This window comes from Hypanus sabinus, chromosome 21 (assembly GCF_030144855.1).
Source record: "Hypanus sabinus isolate sHypSab1 chromosome 21, sHypSab1.hap1, whole genome shotgun sequence".
NCBI classification, from domain to species: Eukaryota; Metazoa; Chordata; class Chondrichthyes; order Myliobatiformes; family Dasyatidae; genus Hypanus; species Hypanus sabinus.
In genome coordinates, this window is record NC_082726.1 from 51,943,434 (window position 1) to 51,962,208 (window position 18,775).

The 18,775-nt window shown below is 40.1% G+C and overlaps 1 long non-coding RNA gene across 1 annotated transcript in view; it reads left to right on the plus strand.

Annotated features, from left to right (window-relative positions):
- Positions 1-18,775, plus strand: part of LOC132379247 (uncharacterized) — a 79,966-nt gene that overhangs the window by 56,069 nt on the left and 5,122 nt on the right. Inside the window, exon 3 of the long non-coding RNA XR_009507343.1 lies at positions 10,310-10,399. This is a non-coding gene — a long non-coding RNA (uncharacterized LOC132379247). The remainder of the gene's footprint in view (positions 1-10,309; positions 10,400-18,775) is intronic.

Genomic DNA, 18,775 nt, shown 5'->3' on the forward strand with positions numbered 1-18,775 from the left:
GTTAAGATGGATGCTTGACCCCATAATCTCCCTCATGGCCTTGCCCCTTATTGTCTACCTGCACTGCACTTTTCTCATTAACTGTAATACTTTGGTTTTCTTTTTGTTATTGTATTTTCCCTTGTACAATCTCAATGTGATGAAATGACCTGTGTAGCTGGCATGCAAAACAAAGTTTTCCATTGTGTCTCAGTTCATCAGACACTCATGAGCCAATTTACCAAAATAAGAAACCCCTTAACACTTGTGAAGGAATTTCTCTGCGGGATAGGATGCTGAACTGTGCCGTGGATGTTCCCAAGTCTGGCTGTGAAAGGAGGAGGGTTGGGCAGGTGGTTAAAAACCCTACCATGTAAGAACCAGAGCTACAGAAACGCCAACAGAAGTTCCAGAGACCACCTGGCTGGGGAGGAAGCGTCTTCAAGGATAGGCTGCACCTGGGAGAACTTGAAAGACTGGCCCAGGACCGAGGACTCTAGCGAGTTTTTGTCGGCCATCTATACCCCAGTTGGGGTGATGAACTTAAGTAATTAGGAGGCTGAAAGGTGACCTAGGGAGGTATATTACATCTGGAATAGCATAGATAAAGTGAATAGCAGCAATCGTTTCACCAGGGTTTGAAAGCCCAAAACTTGAGGGCATAGTTTTAAAAGGAAAGGGAAAGATTAAAAGGAACCTGTGGGGCAACTTCTTCACACAGTGAGTGGTGCTTATGTGAAATAAGCTTCCTGAAAAAGTGATAGGGGCAGATGCGCTTACAAACAGGTACATGGATAAGAGGGTTAAGAAGAAAATGGGGCAAGCACAGGCCAATGGAAGTAGCTGTGTTAGGCAACTTGGTCAGAATGGGCAATTTGGGCCGAAGGGCCTATTTTCTCTGCTGTATAACTCACTGACTAAATCTTCACTTTTGCCAATCTGACATTTTCCTTTTTAAGAGCCATTTATTCTTGTTAAAAATCTGTTGTCCATAAAGCGAGCACATTGTTATCACAGTGGGGCCAAGCAAAGATTTACAAAGCTGAAAATAATACCATTTTGAAATGACATTTGGAAGAATTAGTGTACCCTTTCAGGTAATATCTTTCACTTTCCACCACCCAAATCATTCTATCTTGATTTTATGAATTGTTCATTCTTTGGCTGGATTTACCTCACACCATCCCAATTCATTTTGTATAAAAGTCTGACTGTAATAATGGTTTTTAACCATCTAATTATTGTGTGTACAATCCCGAATACAGAACTGGCATTTGAGACAGTGAATTATTGGGTCTCTCAATCATTCCTAAACTGTTACTTGATGCAGAAATTGAAATAATTGAATGCCAAACAGATAAAAGAAAATCTTTGACTGAGGTACAATAAACCAACTAGTAGGTAGTTGGTAGCTGGTGAAAAATCAACAAAATATAGCAGCAGACCAGAAAAAGTAATCATGAATTGAGAATGGAAGGAAACAAGGAAATACCATGAGGAAATTGGAACATGATTTGCCCACAGCTGTGTCAGCAGGTGGGATTTTCCAGGAAATTGTGGCCTCGTATAACAAAATTAGAAGGATGGATAACACTAGTTTGACATAGTGACAGATGTCTAAAGCGACACGTTGCAAGTTCATGTTTAACAAAAGATTATGCTGCCGTATTGGTGCCATGTGCTCTGATCCATTAAAATTACACAGTTCGTGAATGCTCTGAGAAAAATACACTGGTTATTGTACAAAGGTAAATCCTGTGTATTCAGCAAGTAGGGACATTTTCAAGGATGCGAGTAAGTATTGACAAACAATTGAGTTAAACATGACAACCAAGAGTGGCTATTTTGGGTGGCATGCCCAATCAAATTGAAAATGGGTCTCAAGTTTGCTTTGGTTTGGAGAAGTGTTATTTTACTCTTGAGTTTCAAACCAAGTTCATAGAAGATCCATTGACTTGCAAGCAACAGACCGATAAATGCCAGTTGTGTAGAGCAAAGACTCAGAACATAATCAAGGTGTAGTCATCAATGTCCATCAACAAATCTGCACCACAACTGACTGAACTATTGATGACCCAGACTGGGCTTGTCAGATGTTGAGAGAGCCAACAGGAAATGCCTCCAAAGCATTAACATGGTGCACTAGGTGGAGGAAAGTTAGCGTGTCTTGTCAAATTCACACTTGGGTGCTGGAGGTGTTCTCCAGGAAGAGCTGTACCTCTTGCCAAACTGTTCCAGAGTAGTTACAATCCTGGCATCTACCCAACAATGTTGGATATTACCCAGACTCTGAATTTTGTAGACAAGTTGCATTCACAGCATAATTAACAGAGAATAATAACCTAATCCAACCCAGCTAATACCATCAATTCAGTCCATTATCAATGAATAAAAAAACTGACAGAAACTGTTGTTGACAGTCCTATTTTCTTATCAACAGTTTGTTAAATGGTGCCCATATTGGCTTCCATTAGCAACATTCAGAACAAGAAAATGGGCAAAACATGGACAAAATGATACATTCTAGAGATGACAAGAAAATGGTCAAAAGATGCATTTGACAAAATGATACATTCTAGAGATGAAAGGACAGTGATTAGCCTTGGCATAATGGCAGTGTTTGATTGACAATGGATAAAAGTCAGTGGAGATTAGGGTGAAATCACTCCAGTGGTTGGAGGGATACCTTGCACTCAAAGACATACTTACTGAAGCCCATTCTTCTCAGAGCCAGGATAGCACTGACAGAGTTCTTCAAAGCAGAGGCCTCGGCTCAACCATCTTCAGACATCCCCGCCAGAACTCGAGGTGTATAATATTGTGAGGTGCATCAATAGTAAAACTGTATAATTTTTTTTGCTCAGGAAAAGTTAATCAAAAATAAGAAGCATAATTTAAGATGAGAATGGAAAATATCAAATAATAGCAGAGCCATTAAACTGTTCCCTCTTCATCTTGAATTAGCATTTTAATTGTTCAATATCCCACCATCAGCAACATGAGATTCTTTGGCAAGGGAATGAACTCAAACTCATCCTACCATCTTCAAGACACCCCAATGGCGTTATGGAATACTCACCACTTGCCAACCATACTGAAAAAGCTTGATACCATGAAAGCTAAGAGAATCTGCTTGATTACTTCCCCATCTAATGACATAAACATTTCTTTGTCCACTGCCCAGTACCTGCAGAATGTCTTACCTGCAAGATGCAATGCAGTAACTCTACTAAGCTCCTCTGATAGCACCTCTCAATTTATAGTCTTTGTTACTAAGAAACACAAAGACATCACATACAAGAAAACACGACCAAGATCCACTCCCATCACACTCCATCTCCACTTCAAAAATATACTGGCATTACCTTATTGCCACTGAGTGTACATCTCTATCACAAAAAATGCAATGATTGAAGGAGGTAATGCTATTCCAGCATTCATTTTCAGAGAACTGGAACATAAAAGGAAGGGCATATTGCTGAGGCTTTACAAGGCATTGGTCAGACAACATCAGGAATATTGTGAGCAATTTTGGCCCTGTTATCAAAGAAAAGATATGCTGGCCCTGGATAAAGTCCAGAGGAGGTTCACCCGTATGATCCTGGGAAAGAAAGGATTAACATATAAGGAACATTTGATCTCTGCTACTTGGACAAGTTCAGAAGAATAAGGGGTGAGCTCATTGAAATATTTTGGATACTGAAAGACCTGGATAGCTAGAGGAGTCTAGAATCTGAGCGCACAGCCTCAGAACTGAGGGATGCCCCTTTAAAACCGAGATGATAAGGACAAAGGGTGGAAAAGGCAGTGAATCTGTGGAATGTATTGCCATGGAGTGCTGTAGAGCCAAGTCATGAGGTGTATTTAAGCCAGAGATTGATGCATTGTCAGTTGGTAAAGGTTAGGCTTATGGAGAGAAGGTGGTAGAACGGGACTGAACAAGAAAACCAAAAAAGAAGCCATGATTGAATATGGAGTGGGCCAATTGACCTAATTTTGCTCCTATATTTCGCAGTCTTCTGGTCTAAGGTGGTTCAACACTACTTTCCCAAGAGCAATTAAGCATGGGAAATAAATTTTGGCTTTGTCAGTGATGTCTCAATTCTGAGAATTAAATATTTACTTATTATTTAAATTTAATCCTTGTAACATGTCATAGATATATTTCTGACATAGTAAAGCACCAACAGTTACATATGAATAATCTCCAGAAGGAGGCACTAATGCTTGTTTCTCTTGATTGAATTCTTTATTCTTGGTTTTTTCTTTGGGCAAATCAAGACTTCCCCTGGAGAGCAATAGCATCCAAAAAGACAGCAGAAGATAGAAAAAATGCTACTCGTAGTGTTTTTCATTCAGTTTTAGCTTCCACGAAATTTTGTTCAGCTCTTTTTCTTCAAAGGTATTAGGCTTTTTTAATTTTTTCCCCCAAAAATTCCAATAATGTGGAATCCAAACTGGTCAAATGTCACTAGATTACTGGAAAATCAACCATCCAGAGCTTTTCATAGAAAATTGAGAAAAGGGAGAATATAAAATGGTGCACTTGAAGTAGTGATTTTCACAGGAGCCTGCAGGCAACAGACAAGTATAACATATATCCAAGATATTCAGCCTTATCAGGACTTCTGCTTACTGAGTTGGTGTCTATGAATCTAAATTGCTGTGGCATTATGGAGTAAAAATATGTTTGACAGAAAAGTACTCGGTCTTAAATGGGAGGATTAATTCTACAACAAAACAGCTATGGATAGAATGTGAAAATTAATAGGCAAGGTAAGGGAAGTGCTATAACTTATATCAGTTGCTTTATAGAAGTCATGAAAATTGCTCTATAGAGCAAGAACTTCCAAATATGAAGCATTGTTATAAGATTACAAGGTCTCTGGTGAGATCAATGAAATACAAACAATACAGTTGCTTTGCCTTCCAAAAGGCGCAAGGATAGCGTTACCTCCTTCCTGAGATTCTCATTTTGTAATGTTAGATCAGAAAGTAACTTTGGCATCTTAAGGTAACCGTTAACTTCAGTCATCCAATAACGTAATCTCAGGAATTGTTACATCCGACCTGCTCTCAGAAATAACAATGTTTCCTTAAACTTCTTTTGACATTGGAAATAGACGTATTCAAGTCAAGTCAAATTTATTGTCATTTCAACCATAAACTGCTGGTACAGTACGCAGTAAAAATGAAACAACATTCCTCCAGGACCCTGGTGCTACATGAAACACTAAACTACACTAGACTATGTGAGACAGCACAAGGCCACACTGGACTACGTAAAACATTTGAACTGCACTAGACTACAGACCTGCACAGGACTACATAAAGTACACAAAACAGTGCAGGACAGTACAATAATTAATAAACAAGACAATAGGCACAGTAGAGAACAAATTACAATATAATAATAAATGATGTAGATGTCAGTCTAGACTCTGAGTATTGAGGAGTCTGATGGCTTGGGGGAAGAAACTGTTGCACAGTCTGGTCGTGAGAGCCCGAATGCTTTGGCATTGTCTGGTGGTGTCAATGTCTGTAATGGCAGGAAGATGATCTTCTCAGCTGACTTCACTATCCACTGTAAGGTCTTGCGATCTGAGACGGTGCAATTCCTGAACCAGGCAGTGATGCAGCTGCTCAGGATGCTCTTGATACATCCTCTGTAGAATGTGGTGAAGGTGGGGGGGGGGGGGTGGGAGATAGACTTTTCTCAGCCTTCGCAGAAAGTAGAGATGCTGCTGGGCTTTCTTGGCTATGGAGCTGGTATTGAGGGACCAGTTGAGATTCTCTGCCAGGTGAACAGCAAGAAATTTAGTGCTCTTAACGATCTTAATGGGGAAGCCATCAATATTTAGCAGAGAGTGTTTGCTCCATGCTCTCCTGAAGTCAACAACCATCTCTTTTGTTTTGCTCACATTCAGAGACAGGTTGTTGGCTCTGCACCAGTCTGTTAGCCGCTGCACCTCCTCTCTGTATGCTGACTTGTCATTCTTGCTGATGAGACTCAACATGGTTGTGTCATTGGCGAGCTTGATGATGTGATTTGATCTGTGTATTGCTGCACAGTCGTGGGTCAGCAGAGTGAACAGCAGTGGAATGAGCACACAGCCCTGGGAGGCCCCCGTGCTCAGTGTGATGGTGTTGGAGATGCTGCTCCCAATCTGGACTGACTGAGGTCTCCCAGTCAGGAAGTCTAGGATCCAGTTGCAGAGGGGGGTGTTCAGGTCCAGCAGTTTCAGCTTTCCAGTCAGGAGCTGAGGAATGATAGTGTTGAATGCTGAACTGAAGTCTATGAACAGCATCCGAACGTATGTGTCTTTTTTGTCCAGGTGGGTGAGGGCCGGGTGGAGGGTCGTGACGATGGCATCGTCTGTTGAGACAGGACACTGAAGACTTCTTCGGCACGGGGATGATGGTATTGGCCTTGAAGCACATTGGAATGATGGCGCTGCTCAGTGAGATGTTGAAGATGTAAGTGAGAACATCTGCCAGCTGGCATGCACATCCTCTGAGCACTCTGCCAGGAATTGAATGAAAGTTCCAGCCAAACTGAAATGGACCTTTGAGATCTTTGTTACTCAATTAACTTAAAAAATATAACCAATTGTTAGAGATCTGAGTGAAGTTCTAACTTTGCCATCCTCTTTTCTTCTATATGGGTGGCATTTTGGTTTTGCTTAGCCCTGGCTGGAGCCTAACATGGGAAGAACTTTGATTCCAATGTGATCTGAAACCCAAAGTTAAAAAAATTGTAAATTAAATCCAAAAAAAAAAAAAATGCTGCTACAGTGTTTTCCAGAGTGCTCACACAGAGACAGAACTGTCAATTATTGTTATATCAGAGCCTCGGTTCTTGCAGTGTTTACTAGTTCATAAGAAAACATGCTTCAGGGGACATAAAGTGTGGGGTTTGATACCATCTTGATTGACGGGTACCTTTATATTTAATTGGAGACTTCAGCTTCAGCTCTGAAACCTCACTATGCTATTTCATCTTCAAACGTCATTAGTTTAGTTTATGTTTTGGAAGAGCAAGATGTGTCATCTAAGTATTTTGGGAAGAATTAAGGACTGAATCTCAAAAGTGTTGCCTGGTTCAAGAATGTATAAGCAGAATTCTTTTCCCTGCAAAAAAGTTAAGATGCTGAATCTAATATGTCTTCATGCCGAATTGCATTGGTGAGCTGCCTGGCATGTATGGGAAATAAGTTGCTGTTTTTAAATCAGTCTCCAAGTCATCTGTCTGGTAATATTTATATTATTAGCAGTTTTCATCAGTTATATCAATGGCAGTAAATAAAGCATTGCTTTCAATAGAAAATGTTTCACTGAACTATGCCATCTTCTCTTTCAAACCTGTTCTCGCCTACACGGTGTTAGATGAACAGGGGGAAAGAAAAGTTTTACTGTCATTCATTAAGTCCTTGCTGGACGTTGAAACTGCCTTGAATTTGTGCTATTTGTGTCATGGTGAAATCAGTTCAGAAATAATTGGTTATATGGTTTTGTACACTCACAGGTCAGTTCAAGGCAGCTGATAATAGTTTAGTTCAAAAGCAAATAATCATTTATCAGGTGTACAGTCATGGGATTTCTGTTTGCCTTCCTTTAAAAATAAGATTGACTTGAGTCACTCAGACATTATTAGCTTCTGATTGTAATTAATAATTCTCTGCTTGTAGTTTAAGATCTGAAAATTTAATTTGGGCAGGTACTGTGATGGAATTACACAGCAAAGCAGATGTTTTCCAATTAAGGGCCCAACAGGTGATGAAAAGCACTGCATTGTTACAGTTTACCTGCTGTTAGAAGACAACATGCTTTGAATGTTGCTGGCATGGCGATTTTTCAGTCAAGTCAAAAGTTCACAGGGATGATTGACTGTGGGAGAGTTAACTAACATTGTACTAAATCTAGCCACTCTCCGGCCATAATGAGAGAGTTTTGTATGATATATTGGGTCATCGTGACATAAACAGACAAAGGACATCTTGGAAGTCAATGAAATGGAAACATAAAAAGACTGGGTTTGTGACTGAGGAGGGAGAGCAGATGGTCCAAATATTTGCCATATATTTTTTAATTCTGTTATTGTCCAATACTATTGCTAAAATATGGTTTGATGGGGCATAGTAAATTCATATAGCCCCTCTAGATCCCAGATTGATTTGCTGTCAATTGAACAGTTTTAAAGTGTGATGATGGTTGTACTGTTGGAAGCATGATAGCTAAATTCCACACAGCAAGATTCCAAAATAGCAATCAATATGGTTAGTTTTTTCTGTAAATTTTTGATAGACTGATATACATTCGGTGACGGCTTTATTAGGTACACCTCTGCACCTGCAAATATCTTATCAACCAGTCATGTGGTAGAACTCAATGCTTAAGAGCATGCAGACATGGTCAAGAGGTCCAGTTGTTGTTCAGACAAAACGTCAGAATGGGGAAGAAATGTAATCTGAGTGACTTGGACCATGGAATGATTGCTGGTGCTAGACGGGGTGGCTTGTGGATCACAGAAACTGCTGATCTCCTGGGATTTTCATGCACAACAGTCTGTAGAATTTACAGAGAATGGTACCAAAAAAAAGCAAAAAACGTCCAGTGAGCCGCAGTTCTATGGGGAAAAAAGCACCTTGTTAATGAGAGGTTAGAGGAGAATGGCCAGACTGATTCAAGTTGACTGTAGGTGACAGTAACTCAGATAAGCACACGTTACAACAGTGGTGTGCAGAAGAGCATCTTTGAATGCACAACTCGTTGAACCTTGAAGTGCCTGGGATACAGCAGCAAAACACCATGAATATACATTTAGTGACGACCTTATTAGGTACAGGAGTACCTAATACACTGGTGATTGAGAGTAAGTTGGTCATGAAACCATGGATAATGGATCCCAACGTGGTGTGACAAATGCTCTGCCCAAGATCACAAGATCAGAGAGAAGTGAACATAGCCCAGTCCATCATTAGTAATTAGTCCCCCCTCCACTTCTCTCTGTTCACACTTTCCAGTGCCTTGGGAAAGTGGTCAAAATAATTCAAGACCCTTCCCTCTCATTTGCTCTATCCTGCACTTCTATCAAGCAGGACATTCAAAAGCTTAATAAAACAAACCACTTGGCTCAAGGACAAGATCTACCTCACTGTTACAAGAGTCTTGAAAGGCCCTCATCCGATGAAGATGAACTCTTGACTTCTCAATCTACCCCATCAAGGCCCTTGCACTTTACTTATCTGCCTGTACTACACTTCCTCTGAATTGTAATTGTAATTTCTCAGTGCTGAAGAATGGTCTTGGTCTGAAACGTTAACTATCTATTTACTTCCATAGATGCAGGCTAACCTGGAGAAGCCCTTCGGCATTTTGTGTGTGTTGTTCTATAGTCTGCATTCTGTTTTTGTTTCTCCTTTTGCACTACATCAATGTTCTTCTGTATGGAAACATTTGTCTGGATTACACACAAACACAAGATTATCACGGTATCACGGTACATGTGACAATCATAAACCAATTACTAGTAACTCTTCTGTTCTACTTTCAGAAGTTTTATGTTTCCTTGAGAGGGAAGGCAGGACTCAACATCTCACTTAAAGATCTGAAGTAACAAATAAAATAGTTATGGTTCTTTTGAGAAATTTTGGCCTTCGGTAATTAAATGGGATTTAAAATTCTTCCAATTGCTGTGCAGATTACTTTTTAGAATGTACTCTCAGAAATTAATACTGGCAACATGTCAGTATTTTACATCTGGGTAGTAATTAACATTCTATCCTTAGTGTTCTCCACTATATAGCAACATCATGGCCTAATTGCTCATCTTCTGAATTGGATGATTTTTGAGACTATTGATTTCTGTCTTTAAAACTACTGTTCACAAAAGCAATAATGAGATGGCCCATCAGTGCATTACATTATCAAGGTAAGGCATCTGCAAAGTTGGCTCCATTGGGAATAGGTAAACGAACAGGAATATAATAATAATAAAATTTGACTTTTTTGTCATTTTTAATCAAGGTTACACACTTGATTAGAAAGAAAGTGCTGAATTTTAACTCCCAAAACATGAGGGTTGGGATCATACCCAAATTTGTTATAATTTTGGAACAGGAACTAAACACAATCCAGTTTGGCATGGACTAGATGGGCTGAAGGGCCTGTTTCTGTGCTGTAGTTCTCTATGACTCCATGGTTGCCCACTTCTGGTTTTAATTGATCAAGTGAAGGATCAAATCTATTTGTAGGAAATGCTGGGCCATTTAAATATTTCCAATGAAGTATTGAAGCTACATTGTAATACCCAAACTATTTTTCATCACAGATGTCCAGAAGGAGATGAGAAGCGCTAAATCCCTGAGGAAAGGACCATGAGATGTTGCTTGTGAGTCAAAAGAGTTCCTTTCAGGTCCAAGTGAGTAATTAGTCAAACCCATCACTCACCTCCATCTCTCTGCTATACTCAACTGGACTGGGTTCCTGACCATCATCAAATATTCTTGTCAACCCAATGTCTTTACTGTAGGCAACATCATCACCTCACTTTCTATTCCATTCTATCTATAATCTGGATCCATCCCGCCTCTTTGCCCTTCCATTCATAAAGCCAACAGGGCTGCCCCCTGTTTAGGATCTCCTATCCTCATCTGGAAATCCTTCTACACTTTTGCTGAACCCAGAGGGAGATCCGTGCTGGGAGCACTGGGATAGTTCTGCTGGGACCATGGGTTCAGGACCCATTCTCTCTCTTTCTGGCCTTCCATCCCTGATTGCCAGCAGGACTGCCCCATGATTAGTATCTTCATTCCATCATCTGAAAACTCATCTATATTTACAATCCATTTCCAATAGAGTGAAACAGACCCTATCCTTCAGAAACAGCTTTCCACTCAAAAGGGGTCTTCAGGCTACTAATCTTCTTGCAGTCAAGAACACCTCTCAGTGAAACTTTTCTGCAGGGCTTTTATGAAATTTGGTCTTCGATATTTCTTGATATGAGAAGAGTACCACATTGACCTGCCAGAAGCATGGAAGCATGTACACACACACACACACACACACACACACACACACACACCAATGATGTATGGTTTGCATGCTGGTCAAGTATTTAAGAGTAAGTGACAGGATGTAAGTCTACACCTCACAAGGGACGGAAAATCAGAAAGCAAGCATCCTCATGGGTTTTCCCACATAAATTTGAAATGTTTTGTTGCCAACATTATTTTTGGCAGTTTCCATCCATCTTCATCTACTGCACCCAGCAGCCCATTTCAAACTCTTTCCCACCAGCTCAGGAGAACTAACCGAACAACTACCAAGGCAATACTTTCAGTCGAACTCTCACTGGATTTACCTTCTATAGATTAAAGTTCAAGGTTCAAAGTAAAACTATTATCAAAGTATATATACTACCCTGAGATTTATTTTCTTGCAGGCATTCACAATGGAACGAGGAATACAAATCAGTGAAAGACTACACAAAGACTGACAAGCAACTAATGTGCAAAATAAGACAAACCGTGCAATATCAAAACACCTAATAATAATAATAATAATAATAATAATAATAATAAAAAATAAATAAATAAATAAATAATTGATCGATTGATTAATTGATTAATTAAATAATACCAAGAACGTGAGCTGTACAGTCCTTGAAAGTGTATCCACAGGTTGTGTTCACTGATCTGTGGTTTGTGAAGTTATCCAGACTGGTTCAGGAATGTAATGGTTGAAGGGTAGTAAGGGTTCCTGAAACTGATGGCAGATGGACACTGGCAGGAGATGTGGGATCCTGGTAATGATGATTCTGTGAAGCAACATTTTTTTTGTTGAACATTCACAGCACCACTGTTTAAAATTAGATGTTGCAATCAAGTGGATTTGTTGTTTAACTTTAGAATGTCTACTAAACAGTAAGGAACACCCTTGAAGAAAGTGAGTAATCAAAACAGGAATTATTTCTATGCCAGATTCATAAACTGCAAACCATATTCAGCACAGCAATAAAACAATCTTCATTGCATGGGCTAATTTTCTTCAGGAATTCACAGGACATCAAATCACATTCTACAAGAAAATTGGGAAGTGGAGAAAATTAGATGAGTTGAGAGCAATTTGAATGAATTGTAGGGTCAAGTGGAACCAAGGCAGCCATTTGTGAACGATCAGAGTACCAGTGTAGGTTAATGTTTTGATCAAATTTGAAAGGGAATTCAACTTGTTCGAGAGGTAGTCCTTATCATATCTTCCCACACATTTTGAAGAGCATCCCACAATCATCATTCATCAACACAAAAGTTGTTTCCCAACCCTTTTTAGCTCAATGTCACCCTAAAGCACTTTCATATTTGCCAATGGCCCTTTTATGCACAATATATTTTCCAGTGACCTATAGTGTAAAAACCATGTCCACCATATGCTAACATGAGAAAAATAATTCTGCTCTGAATTTTTATTTGCTTTTAAACATAGCTTACACAGTACCTGTGAGCTGTAAACCAATTTTGATATCAATATGATCCTTGAGCTTGATTGTTTTTAACAAGAGTTGAAATATCAGGTTCAAGTTGTGACAGCAAAAGAACCATAGAACACTACAGCACAGAAAACAGGCCATTTAGCCCTTCCAGTCTGTGCCAAAACTTTATTCTGCTAGTCCCATTCACCTGCACCCAGTCCATAACCCTCCAGACCTCTCCCATCCACGTATCTATCCAATTTACTCTTAAAACTTAAGAGTGAACCCGCATTTATTACGTCAGATGGCAGCTCGTTGCACACTCCCACCACTCTCTGAGTGAAGAAGTTCCCCCTAAACCTTTCCCCTTTCACCCTAAAGCCATGTCCATGTCCTCTCATTTTCTAAGTGTAAAGAGCCTACTTGCATTTACTCTGTCCGTATCCCTCATAATTTTGTAAACCTCTATCAAATCCCCCCTCATTCTTCTACGCTCCAAGGGATAAAGTCCTATCTTGTTCAATCTTTCCCTGTAGCTTAACTCCTGAAGACCCGGCAACATCCTAGTAAATCTTCTCTGCATTTTTTCAATCTTACTGATATCCCTCCTATAGTTAGGTGACCAGAAATGCACACAATACTCCAAATATAGCCTCACCAATGTCTTATACAACCTCATCATAACATCCCAACTCCTATACTGAATACTTTGATTTATGAATGCCAGGATGCCAAAAGCCTTCGTTACAACTCTATCTACCTGTGACGCCACTTTCAGGAAATTATATATCTGAACTCCCAGATCCTTTTGTTCTTCCGCACTCCTCAGTGCCCTACCATTTACTGTGTATGTCCTACCTTGATTAGTCCTTCCAAAATGCAACACCTCACACTTGTCTACATTAAATTCCATCTACCATTTTCTGGCCTATTTTTCCAGTTGGTCCAGATCCCTCTGCAAGCTTTGAAAGCTTTTCTCGCTGTCCACAATGCCTCCAATCTTAGTGTCATCAGGAAACCTGCTGATCCAGTTTACCACATTATCATCTAGATCATTTATATAGACAACAAATTCCAGCACAGATCCCTGAGGCACACCACTAGTCACAGGGTTCCAGTCTGAGAAGCAATCATCCACTACCACTCTCTGTCTTCTCCCACACAGCCAATTTTGAATCCAGTTTACAACCTCTCCATGGATACCTAGTGTCTGAACCTTCTGAACTAACCTCCCATGTGGGACCTTGTCAAAGGCCTTACTAAAGTCCATGTAGACAACATCCACAGCCTTTCCTTCATTTAATTTCTTGGTAACCTCCTCAAAAAACTCTATGAGATTTGTTAAACACTATTTACCATGCACAAAGCCATGCTGACTATCCTTAACCAGCCCTTGGCTGTCCAAATACTAGTATATCCAATCTCTCAGAACACCTTCCAATAATTTACCTACTACTGATGTCAGGCTCACTGGCCTGTAATTACCTGGTTCACTTTTGGAGCCTTTTTTAAACAAGGGAACAACATGAGCTACCCTCCAATCCTCTGGCACCGCACCCATGGCTAAGGACATTTTAAGTATTTCTGCCAGGGCCCCTACAATTTCTACACTAGTTTCTCTCAAGGTCCAAGGAAATATCATGTCAGGCCAAGGGATTTATCTACCTTTATTTGCTGTAAGGCAGTAAGCACCTCCTCCTCTTTAATCTCTACATGTTCCATGACACTGCTGCTTGTTTGCTTTCCTTCCATATATGCTATGCCAGTTTCCTGAGTAAATACAGATGCAAAAAAACTGTTTATGATCTCCCCCATCTCATGAGGCTCCACACATAGACGACCACTCTGATCTTCTAGGGGACCAATTTTGTCCCTTACTATTCTTTTACTTATAATGTACTTATAGAAACCCTTCAGGTTTACCTTCACATTATTTGCCAAAGCAACCTCATGTCTTCTTTTTGCTTTCCTGATTTCTTTCTTTAGTATTTTCTTACATTTTTTATACTCTTCAACTACCTCATTTGTTCCTTGTTGCCTATACCTGCTATACACCTCTCTCTTTTTCTTAACCAGATCACCAATATCCCTTGAAAACCAAGGTTCCCTATGCCTGCTAACTTTGCCTTTAATCCTGGCAAAGTTAAGTTCCAATGCGTAACAATGTCGAAACAGTTTCTGTTTTTTGTGCACTGAAACCTTTTTCAACAAGGTAGGGGCATGGAAGTGCAAAGAAGACCAGTTTGGCTCTTCTCCAAAGAGCATGAAACTTCATATGACACATACCACAAAGGCTGACAATTGTGAAAAGCATTTTTGTTTCTTCATCATTCTGAAATTTGATGATTTCTTCTTGCAAGCTCTCTTTCTGTTCTTCCATCTTGCAAAGAAATATGTTGATAACCCAGAATGGAATTTCCAGATCGTTCAAATCAACGAATTGATTGTGAAAATCCTTCTTCAGTGACTGTAAGTGTAAGCAGTACTCTTGCAAATCAACATCTGTGAAAGAGAGTGCCATACTTTCCATGCAGGGAAAGTGTGAAAACATTCTTCTCCCATTGATTTGATTATATAATTCCAATTTTCCATTAAAAGTGGACACTGCACTTTTTGCCTGGATTAAGTTGAAATTCTTAACCTGCAGTTTCATATTTAGAATGGTCATTTTGTCATACAGTTTAGCTATGTATGCCACATCTCCACGTTGTTTCCCAAGGTCTTGCCGATTTTGAGCAAAAATAAACCACAGTGTCAAAAAGATCAAAGAAACGTTTTAAACAGCAGCCTTTTGACAGCCAACGCACTTCAGTGGGAAGAAGCAAGCATTCAACTCTTCATCGTTATATTAGCATAACTGGCAAAATACTTTGCTATTTAATGGACGAGTTTTAATTTTGTTGATAGTTGATAAGCTTGAAAAAAGTTATTGGCTGAGGTTTTTGGCTGTGAGCTGTTGATGATGAATTACACAATGGACTGCAAACAGACTTGGAATTTCTTTTTCACAAATGCCACAAAACCAGCATGGCGACCTGTGCTCCATCTGGTGCAGAAAAATCATTTCTCTAATCGGAATACTTTTATCCTCAATATACACTTTGAGCTCATCATAGATTGATTCTCCATTGATACTTGTTTTTAACTTTTTACAAGACAGAATCTCTTCATAAACTTTTCCATTTTTGATAAACTACATATGCCATTAGCAATGCCTCATTGTCTCACACAGTTGACTCATCCAATTGTATCTCAAATTCTACTTTTTGTAGCTCTGTGCTTCGTTGATACTCAATGTCTTCACTCATTTCGTCAATACAACAAGCTATTGAGTTATTGCTCAGAGGAATTGATTTTCAAATCCTGGCATCCATTTTGTGAACAGTGGTGAACATTAATGATACAGCAGGCATTATTAACCTTTCACCAATTCCATGAGATTTTCCACATTTTACTATCATTTTGGAAATGTTACTGGAAGCAATGAGACCACTATCAAGGTCATTTTTAGTTTTCTTGGCAAATGGCTCGAGTCTGCAGTGCTTTTCAAATGCTTCTTTCATCTTCTGGAACTGAGTAATACCATAAGTAGCCTTTTCAGGGTCTCTTTTTCAGAAATGTTCCTGCAATCTTGATAGTTTCATGGCTGCATTAGACAGTACGGTGTTACATTAAGACATATGGGCTGTCACTGATCTGATGGGAATGGAATAAAACCATTCTGCAGGTATGTAGCATTGTATTGTCACATTTTTTGTAGTTTCTGTTTTGGAACATGATTAGAATTGAAGGCTTCACCACCCTCAGGTTCATAAAGGTGGCACTATATGTATTTATCCATCATTAACAGGGCTAAATTAAAATGCAAAAGATTAACACAAACTGGGGATGCCTATTGAATGTTGATGATGGCAGTGAGTTGACATGGTTGGTTAGGTCTCGTGCCTTAAGTTAGAGTGCCACTTACTGCTCGCTCCCTCCCCACCCTGACGACTTCTATTTCTCCTAACTGCCCTGCTGGGAAATCACTGGTTTGTGGGATTCATTGTTCTTTGATGGTTGGGCTGTCTATTCCAGGCATAGCCCATTCCACTATTGTTCATTCCTACAGGAGATACTGCCTCAAGAAGGCAGCATCTATCATCAAAGATCCCCACCATCAGTCAGTAGATATGGAAGCCTAAAACTCTACACCACCAGATTCAGCAATCAGGTTCTTGAACCAACCTACACAACCCTAACCCTACCCCGGCAATGGAACAGTCTGGACCACCTCTTCCATTGCTATAGTCTCAACTCAAACTCAACTTACTACTTAGCATGGACTTAGTGGACTAAAGGGTCTGTTTCTGAACTACATTTCTTTATCTCTCAATGACTCCATTATTCTAAGAATTTAATTAATGGTACTGATTGCTTTGAAGCAAGCAAAGACGAGGAGACTGACTCTTGAATTGTTTCTTTCCTCAAAGGGGGAATTCTGTCTTCCTCTCCCCACTTTTGTTCACATCATGGTTGAGTAGGGAACACACTTTGTGGAGCTAACAGTTTTCACTGCTCCCACATACTGAGGAGCCACACACAGCACAAGCTTTCTGTACTCCAGTCGATGATGAAGTAGATTGGAGTATGCACATGCAGAGGGAAAATTGGAAACCTGGGCTTCTACCGCTTTCTCCTCCTCAAGAGACTTCCACTCTGTGGTTTCCAATCTCAGTCTCCCACCATGTGGGTTCAGCTCCTAATCACTTTCCAGGTGGAACATTCTTCAGCTTATTCGTATCCCACAGACTTCATTGTTTCCTAATGACTACTTGCCTTCTCCTTGATCTGTTTCATCCCACCTACATCTGTGATCTTCTACTGACTCCACTACATCACCGGTCTTCATTTTCCTGATCTTAACTGTCCTATTTCTCATTGTGGGTGTCCAGCCCCTCTGGACGCTCATCCCTCACTAAGATGGTCCGGGGGGGTTCTGCTTATTCCTTGAATGGAGGCCAAGCCAGATCCATCGCATGTTTTGTTAGGAATTCGATGGGAGATGGAAAAGAGCATTGAAGATTCAGTGGTGCATTTGGTGATGGTATTACTCTGAAGGTGTGAAGCATGGTGTCGGATATCCTCTTGAATGCAGAGGCTAGAAGGCTGGATGGTGAGAACATGGGGGAAACCTATCATGCCTCTGGGACGGTGAATCCGCCAGGTTGTATTTGTTTCATATTGAATGTTGACTGCATGACTTCTTCCAAAGTGGAATTGCTTTGTACAACCATGTGAAGTTGCTGTTTCATGGGATAAGTGTAACATCCTAAGTTCTGGTATTTCTCTGGTCCTTTCCCTCTGATGGAAAAAGATTCATAAGGATTTTACCAGGACGGATGGCTTGATTTTGAAGGAAAGACTATATAAGCTGGGGCTGTTCTCCCTGGGATGCAGGAGGCTGAGAGGTGACCCTTATAGAGATCTATAATATCATGAGGGCCATAGATGAGGTGGATGGTCCTAGTCTTCCCAGCAGAGCAGGGGAGTCTAAAACTAAAAATCAGGTGAGAGGTGAGAGGGGCAGATGACCCGGGGCAGTTGTTTCATACAGAGTATGATGGGCATGTTGAAGAGCCACCAGAGAAGATTGTTCAAACACAATATTTAAACAGGTACGTGGATAGGCAAGTTTTAGGGGGATAAGGGCTAACCACAGGCAAACAACATGATCAGACAAGTCGGGCTAAAGGAAGGCTGTACAGCTCTATGAAGTTATTTTCTAACAGTGAATTTAGTACTTTATTAATGCTGTTTTCTATTCTCATCTTCAAACTAAATTTTCCCCTTCCATTCTGCCAATGTTAGTTTAAGCCTTTGCTGATGCTTAAAATTCATCTGGTTTGGATGTCATCTTTATGTGGTGAGGTTCCTGGTCTGGTCCAGAACACCACTGTTGCCTCCCATATATTATGCTTTCCGCTCTGTAGGGTGCTACCCACTGCCCAGTAATGATTCTTCTGCCTGACTTTTCCACTACAAAGAAGTCCCAAAGTTATTAAGTGAGTTCCACCCTCCCGTCCTCACCACAGCTTGGGCATGTTATGAATAGAAAAGGAATCAAAGCTTTATTCGTTCTTGGGCACTATTATTCTTCCGGTAGTCAGTGCCTCTATGCCACTGTTCATACTGATCTGAACGGCATGGCTTATAAGCAGTTTCTCTATTTAACCAAATCACCATTCAATAAGAAACTGGACATATAATAATAGACACAAAATGCTGGAGGAACTCAGCAGGTCAGGCAGCAGTGATGGAAATGACTAAACAGTGGACGTTTCAAGC